Raw genomic sequence first — 6,918 nt, 5'->3', positions numbered from 1 at the left:
GTCTACTCGCCAAACTCCGGGCGATTGCGCCTCTCTCGAACCCGACCAAGTACTTAGGACGGCGCTGCGCGCCGCCGGGACCTGAGAGGGTTTCGAGGTGTATTGTGCAGGGGAGCTCAGCCTCCTCCTGTTTGCAGAATAATTGAGCGGACGCTTGCGTGTTCGCGCGGGCCCCCGGGACACACTCCCGGGCGGCCGGCTGCTCAGCTCTAGTTGACGCAGCTCCCTGGTTGATCCTGCCAGTAGTCATATGCTTGTCTCAAAGATTAAGCCATGCATGTCTCAGTACAAGCCGCATTAAGGTGAAACCGCGAATGGCTCATTAAATCAGTTATGGTTCCTTAGATCGTACCCACGTTACTTGGATAACTGTGGTAATTCTAGAGCTAATACATGCAAACAGAGTCCCGACCAGAGATGGAAGGGACGCTTTTATTAGATCAAAACCAATCGGTCGGCTCGTCCGGTCCGTTTGCCTTGGTGACTCTGAATAACTTTGGGCTGATCGCACGGTCCTCGTACCGGCGACGCATCTTTCAAATGTCTGCCTTATCAACTGTCGATGGTAGGTTCTGCGCCTACCATGGTTGTAACGGGTAACGGGGAATCAGGGTTCGATTCCGGAGAGGGAGCCTGAGAAACGGCTACCACATCCAAGGAAGGCAGCAGGCGCGCAAATTACCCACTCCCGGCACGGGGAGGTAGTGACGAAAAATAACGATACGGGACTCATCCGAGGCCCCGTAATCGGAATGAGTACACTTTAAATCCTTTAACGAGTATCTATTGGAGGGCAAGTCTGGTGCCAGCAGCCGCGGTAATTCCAGCTCCAATAGCGTATATTAAAGTTGTTGCGGTTAAAAAGCTCGTAGTTGGATTTGTGTCCCACGCTGTTGGTTCACCGCCCGTCGGTGTTTAACTGGCATGTATCGTGGGACGTCCTGCCGGTGGGGCGAGCCGAAGGCGTGCGACGCGCCTCGTGCGTGCTCGTGCGTCCCGAGGCGGACCCCGTTGCAATCCTACCAGGGTGCTCTTGAGTGAGTGTCTCGGTGGGCCGGCACGTTTACTTTGAACAAATTAGAGTGCTTAAAGCAGGCAAGCCCGCCTGAATACTGTGTGCATGGAATAATGGAATAGGACCTCGGTTCTATTTTGTTGGTTTTCGGAACCCGAGGTAATGATTAATAGGGACAGGCGGGGGCATTCGTATTGCGACGTTAGAGGTGAAATTCTTGGATCGTCGCAAGACGAACAGAAGCGAAAGCATTTGCCAAGTATGTTTTCATTAATCAAGAACGAAAGTTAGAGGTTCGAAGGCGATCAGATACCGCCCTAGTTCTAACCATAAACGATGCCAGCCAGCGATCCGCCGCAGTTCCTCCGATGACTCGGCGGGCAGCCTCCGGGAAACCAAAGCTTTTGGGTTCCGGGGGAAGTATGGTTGCAAAGCTGAAACTTAAAGGAATTGACGGAAGGGCACCACCAGGAGTGGAGCCTGCGGCTTAATTTGACTCAACACGGGAAACCTCACCAGGCCCGGACACCGGAAGGATTGACAGATTGATAGCTCTTTCTTGATTCGGTGGGTGGTGGTGCATGGCCGTTCTTAGTTGGTGGAGCGATTTGTCTGGTTAATTCCGATAACGAACGAGACTCTAGCCTGCTAACTAGTCGCGTGACATCCTTCGTGCTGTCAGCGATTACTTTTCTTCTTAGAGGGACAGGCGGCTTCTAGCCGCACGAGATTGAGCAATAACAGGTCTGTGATGCCCTTAGATGTTCTGGGCCGCACGCGCGCTACACTGAAGGAATCAGCGTGTCTTCCTAGGCCGAAAGGTCGGGGTAACCCGCTGAACCTCCTTCGTGCTAGGGATTGGGGCTTGCAATTGTTCCCCATGAACGAGGAATTCCCAGTAAGCGCGAGTCATAAGCTCGCGTTGATTACGTCCCTGCCCTTTGTACACACCGCCCGTCGCTACTACCGATTGAATGATTTAGTGAGGTCTTCGGACTGGTACGCGGCATTGACTCTGTCGTTGCCGATGCTACCGGAAAGATGACCAAACTTGATCATTTAGAGGAAGTAAAAGTCGTAACAAGGTTTCCGTAGGTGAACCTGCGGAAGGATCATTACCGACTAGACTGCATGTCGTTCGATGTGCGTGTCGTGTCGCGCAACACGCTACCTGTACGGCTCGCAGTAGCCGTGCGCCGCGTGCGGAACCACGCGTGCTTCTCAAAACTAACGCCAATGTTGTGTGGTACGAGCGCTGAAGCGCTGGAGCGGCTGGCCTGCGGCACCTGGCGCCTGGCGCCGGTTTTGAATGACTTTCGCCCGACTGCCTGTCCGCTCCGGTGTGGAGCCGTACGACGCCCATCGGCCGTGAGGCCGTTGGACACAGAACGCTTGAACAGGGGCCGCCACACGCCTACGTCCCGCCTATGCAACTGTCTTGAAAGAGACAGTGGAAACTAAGAAAAGATCACCCAGGACGGTGGATCACTCGGCTCGTGGGTCGATGAAGAACGCAGCAAATTGCGCGTCGACATGTGAACTGCAGGACACATGAACATCGACGTTTCGAACGCACATTGCGGTCCATGGATTCCGTTCCCGGGCCACGTCTGGCTGAGGGTCGGCTACGTATACTGAAGCGCGCGGCGTTTGCCCCGCTTCGCAGACCTGGGAGCGTCGCGGCCGCCTGTGGGGCCGGCCGCGCCTCCTGAAACGTGCGATGCGCGCCCGTCGCCTGGCGGTTCGCATACCGGTACTTACTCGGTAGCGTGCACAGCCGGCTGGCGGTGTGGCGTGCGACACCTCGTACAACGACCTCAGAGCAGGCGAGACTACCCGCTGAATTTAAGCATATTACTAAGCGGAGGAAAAGAAACTAACAAGGATTCCCCCAGTAGCGGCGAGCGAACAGGGAAGAGTCCAGCACCGAACCCCGCAGGCTGCCGCCTGTCGTGGCATGTGGTGTTTGGGAGGGTCCACTACCCCGACGCCTCGCGCCGAGCCCAAGTCCAACTTGAATGAGGCCACGGCCCGTAGAGGGTGCCAGGCCCGTAGCGGCCGGTGCGAGCGTCGGCGGGACCTCTCCTTCGAGTCGGGTTGCTTGAGAGTGCAGCTCCAAGTGGGTGGTAAACTCCATCTGAGACTAAATATGACCACGAGACCGATAGCGAACAAGTACCGTGAGGGAAAGTTGAAAAGAACTTTGAAGAGAGAGTTCAAAAGTACGTGAAACCGTTCTGGGGTAAACGTGAGAAGTCCGAAAGGTCGAACGGGTGAGATTCACGCCCATCCGGCCACAGGCCTCCGCCCTCGGCAGATGGGGCCGGCCGCCCGCGCGGAGCAATCCGCGGCGGGGTCGTGTCCGGTTGCCTTTCCACTCGCCGCGGGGTGGGGCCGTTCCGGTGTGCGGTGGGCCGCACTTCTCCCCTAGTAGGACGTCGCGACCCGCTGGGTGCCGGCCTACGGCCCGGGTGCGCAGCCTGTCCTTCCGCGGGCCTCGGTTCGCGTCTGTTGGGCAGAGCCCCGGTGTCCTGGCTGGCTGCCCGGCGGTATATCTGGAGGAGTCGATTCGCCCCTTTGGGCGCTCGGGCTCCCGGCAAGCGCGCGCGGTTCTTCCCGGATGACGGACCTACCTGGCCCGGCCCCGGACCCGCGCCGCTGTTGGCTCGGGATGCTCTCGGGCGGAATAATCGCTCCCGTCAGCGGCGCTTCAGCTTTGGACAATTTCACGACCCGTCTTGAAACACGGACCAAGGAGTCTAACATGTGCGCGAGTCATTGGGCTGTACGAAACCTAAAGGCGTAATGAAAGTGAAGGTCTCGCCTTGCGCGGGCCGAGGGAGGATGGGGCTTCCCCGCCCTTCACGGGGCGGCGGCCTCCGCACTCCCGGGGCGTCTCGTCCTCATTGCGAGGTGAGGCGCACCTAGAGCGTACACGTTGGGACCCGAAAGATGGTGAACTATGCCTGGCCAGGACGAAGTCAGGGGAAACCCTGATGGAGGTCCGTAGCGATTCTGACGTGCAAATCGATCGTCGGAGCTGGGTATAGGGGCGAAAGACTAATCGAACCATCTAGTAGCTGGTTCCCTCCGAAGTTTCCCTCAGGATAGCTGGTGCTCGTACGAGTCTCATCCGGTAAAGCGAATGATTAGAGGCCTTGGGGCCGAAACGACCTCAACCTATTCTCAAACTTTAAATGGGTGAGATCTCCGGCTTGCTTGATATGCTGAAGCCGCGAGCAAACGACTCGGATCGGAGTGCCAAGTGGGCCACTTTTGGTAAGCAGAACTGGCGCTGTGGGATGAACCAAACGCCGAGTTAAGGCGCCCGAATCGACGCTCATGGGAAACCATGAAAGGCGTTGGTTGCTTAAGACAGCAGGACGGTGGCCATGGAAGTCGGAATCCGCTAAGGAGTGTGTAACAACTCACCTGCCGAAGCAACTAGCCCTGAAAATGGATGGCGCTGAAGCGTCGTGCCTATACTCGGCCGTCAGTCTGGCAGTCATGGCCGGTCCTTGCGGCCGGCCGCGAAGCCCTGACGAGTAGGAGGGTCGCGGCGGTGGGCGCAGAAGGGTCTGGGCGTGAGCCTGCCTGGAGCCGCCGTCGGTGCAGATCTTGGTGGTAGTAGCAAATACTCCAGCGAGGCCCTGGAGGGCTGACGCGGAGAAGGGTTTCGTGTGAACAGCCGTTGCACACGAGTCAGTCGATCCTAAGCCCTAGGAGAAATCCGATGTTGATGGGGGCCGTCATAGCATGATGCACTTTGTGCTGGCCCCCGTTGGGCGAAAGGGAATCCGGTTCCTATTCCGGAACCCGGCAGCGGAACCGATACAAGTCGGGCCCCTCTTTTAGAGATGCTCGTCGGGGTAACCCAAAAGGACCCGGAGACGCCGTCGGGAGATCGGGGAAGAGTTTTCTTTTCTGCATGAGCGTTCGAGTTCCCTGGAATCCTCTAGCAGGGAGATAGGGTTTGGAACGCGAAGAGCACCGCAGTTGCGGCGGTGTCCCGATCTTCCCCTCGGACCTTGAAAATCCGGGAGAGGGCCACGTGGAGGTGTCGCGCCGGTTCGTACCCATATCCGCAGCAGGTCTCCAAGGTGAAGAGCCTCTAGTCGATAGAATAATGTAGGTAAGGGAAGTCGGCAAATTGGATCCGTAACTTCGGGATAAGGATTGGCTCTGAGGATCGGGGCGTGTCGGGCTTGGTCGGGAAGTGGGTCAGCGCTAACGTGCCGGGCCTGGGCGAGGTGAGTGCCGTAGGGGTGCCGGTAAGTGCGGGCGTTTAGCGCGGGCGTGGTCTGCTCTCGCCGTTGGTTGGCCTCGTGCTGGCCGGCGGTGCAGGATGCGCGCGCCTGCGCGGCGTTCGCGCCCCGGTGCTTCAACCTGCGTGCAGGATCCGAGCTCGGTCCCGTGCCTTGGCCTCCCACGGATCTTCCTTGCTGCGAGGCCGCGTCCGCCTTAGCGTGCTCCTCCGGGGGCGCGCGGGTGCGCGGATTCTCTTCGGCCGCCATTCAACGATCAACTCAGAACTGGCACGGACTGGGGGAATCCGACTGTCTAATTAAAACAAAGCATTGCGATGGCCCTAGCGGGTGTTGACGCAATGTGATTTCTGCCCAGTGCTCTGAATGTCAACGTGAAGAAATTCAAGCAAGCGCGGGTAAACGGCGGGAGTAACTATGACTCTCTTAAGGTGGCCAAGTGGCGGCGGTGTGGCTGCATCCGGACTTGGCTTTTCGAAGTGCGGTCTTGATGTAGTCGTGCTGCTGCTGCGAGGTGCCTTCCTTGGGTTATAGTTACAGGGAGAGTGATGCGCAACACATGGGCCTAGCCCTCTTAGCCTCTCCTCTCCTGCGGTCTTCTCCCCTTCTCGTGGGCCCGCTGATTTTTGCTGAGTGGAAGACCGCACCAGGGGCTTGGGGGGGTTACCAGCCCCCCCTCGCATTATCCCTTTATAGTTGGGGGCAGCCGACAAGAAACAAGAGATGGTGGCCCTTCCGCTGAAGGTGCCACCCCAGCTACCCCAGCACCTATCCGGCCAACCGGCCGTAACGAAAATGCGATAGTTTGTGTAGCTCCCTTTGCTTGCAGTGAGTGCCACCGCACTTTTACCACGAAGAACGGTCTCGGGGTCCATCGCCGCCGCCAACACCCTGCGGCAGCCAACGCTGAGATCGTGACGGAGAGGCATCGCGCGAGGTGGACGGAGGAAGAAGTCCTGTCGCTCGCCAAGGCAGAGGCCGAACTGTTCCTGGAGAGGGACGCCCGGTTCTTCTTTGTAAATCAAGAACTTACCAGGATGTTCCCCGACCGAACGCTTGAGGCAATCAAGTGCCGACGGCGGCAAGCTGCCCACAAGCAGCTTGTCCGCCAATTCATGGAGGCACTTGAGATCGGTCGGGGTGAAGAGCCGGCGTCCCGCCGTGGAGCGGCGAGCTCGCTGCCTGACGCGGGCGAGGCCGCTGCGCCGCCCGTCGACGCAGCCGAGGACTTCGCGGCCGACACCACCGGGCCGCCGCCGGAGGGGCCGACTGACGCCGCCATCTGGGAGCATCTGGCGGGGCTACCTGCTTCCGCCCAGCGTTTCTCTGCCCTGGATCGAGTCATTGGTCTGGGGCGGGGCACGCCGCCCGATGTCATCCTGGGCATGCTCCCGGATGCCCTTGCGTCGGTCGGGTCCAGGGGGGAGAGGTCGATCACCAGGACACAGCGGCCGCGCCAACCATCCAAGCGGCCGCCTGCCGCCCCGCCGCTGCAGAAGCGCAAGCGGCGCCGCTGGGAATACGCGCGGACACAGGACGCCTTCCGTAGGTCGCGTGCGCGTTGCGTGCGCGGCTTGCTGGACGGCACCCTGCTGCAGCCGCCACCCGACATCCCCGGTCTGCTGGACTTCTGGGCGG

General features: G+C 59.3%; 2 non-coding genes across 2 annotated transcripts; both read left to right on the top strand.

Annotated features, from left to right (window-relative positions):
- Nucleotides 1-223: 223 nt before the first annotated feature.
- Nucleotides 224-2,133, top strand: LOC124573921. The gene has a single exon (XR_006972240.1). It is a non-coding gene; the product is annotated as a small subunit ribosomal RNA (ribosomal RNA).
- A 351-nt stretch (nt 2,134-2,484) lies between these two features.
- Nucleotides 2,485-2,639, top strand: LOC124573897. The gene has a single exon (XR_006972219.1). It is a non-coding gene; the product is annotated as a 5.8S ribosomal RNA (ribosomal RNA).
- Nucleotides 2,640-6,918: the final 4,279 nt, after the last annotated feature.

This window comes from Schistocerca americana, unplaced genomic scaffold, assembly GCF_021461395.2.
Source record: "Schistocerca americana isolate TAMUIC-IGC-003095 unplaced genomic scaffold, iqSchAmer2.1 HiC_scaffold_198, whole genome shotgun sequence".
Classification (NCBI taxonomy): Eukaryota; Metazoa; Arthropoda; class Insecta; order Orthoptera; family Acrididae; genus Schistocerca; species Schistocerca americana.
The sequence above is the reverse complement of the archived record's forward strand: the minus strand, read 5'-3'. Positions and strand labels throughout refer to the sequence as shown.